Here is a 1394-nt window from a genome sequence, read left to right on the forward strand (position 1 = left end):
CGGTTTGTGATGAACAGTCCTTGTCTTCTCTCCAAAAACTTCCCTCTCCCACTCCTCCAGCACACACACCTGCGTTGAGCCCTCTCCGGTCACGTATGCATTCAGCGGGGAAGCTTTTTATACACATGGGATTATAGTGTTCTAACGTATTGGCTGGAAAACACATTACAGCTCTTAAACTGAAATGAGTTTTTTAAATTACAAATATTGTAGCGATTCCTTGGAGAAGAAAAAGGCAGCCCCTAGAAATAGCAAAAAGACACTGCAGAAAGAGTAGACTGATTTTATCAAAGTACTTATCAAATCTAGTTAAAGAACAAGAAAGCAGTCACCACCAGGCCTGTTTTAACAAATATTCTGGTCCAGTGGACAGAGCAGTACATGGGGTCCTAGTCCCAGCTCTGCCTGAAAGCCAGATGATCTTAGACAAATCATGTAAACTCTGAGTTTCCATGTATTCTTCAGTAGAAACAGGGACCTAATATGGGCTACACCTTTTCAGTGCTTGAAGGATAAAGTGAAATGATATATGTGAACACATTCCATAAAGTATTATTACATATCCAAGAGGACGAAGTCAATCTATTGGCATGCCACTGGATAGGCCTATAGTATTATACAGAATTTCTAAACAGTTTAGGCTAAAATGTCTTTATGGCCATCCTGAAGATGTTTGCCTAATTTTTCTTTCTTAACTTCTGTTTTACAATCCATCACCACCAGTCCAAATAACTGAACGGCTGGTAGTAGCCTGTCAGCACTGTGTAGAGCATAAAAATGGCACTTTCTTCTTATGCTGTATTCCAAAGCCTGCCCATCACACTTTCCGAAGCATTCATTTCAAACACCTATATCTGTGTGCCCCACAGAAGTCATAAGTTCACACTCACAAACCAGATACTAGAAGGCATTTCATGGAAAAGATAAAAATATTTAAGTGTCAAACATCTTTGATGTGTATAAGTGGCTGTTTGCCAATCATTGGCCTTAAATGTATCTTTTTCCAAAGCAAAATATTAATGCTATCAATTTACTGTTAATTAGGAATAAAGAAAAAACTCCAAATCACATTAGAACTGATTGTTAATAATCAATTCACATACAACTCATAAAAACATGTATCTTCCAAAATGAGAAAAACCTAATTTCCCTAGTATCCCATTGGAATTTACTGAGCTGAACAGGAAACAGAATTTTGAGGGCTTGAATAGGGGAAAGGGACAGAACCTCAGGCCCAGGGTTATCACATGGTATGACACAGGTGTGGAGGAAGAACCCATCAACCTTCTCGTCAGGAAGTTTCTGCTCCTTCCTGATACTAACAGCTGGAGAAAATGCTCCACTGTGAGGAAAGTGAACCACATTCAAACATTCATTGGGGCACAATGGGAAAG

The sequence above is a fragment of the Pteropus alecto genome, unplaced genomic scaffold (assembly GCF_000325575.1).
Source record: "Pteropus alecto unplaced genomic scaffold, ASM32557v1 scaffold276, whole genome shotgun sequence".
Lineage (NCBI taxonomy): Eukaryota > Metazoa > Chordata > Mammalia > Chiroptera > Pteropodidae > Pteropus > Pteropus alecto.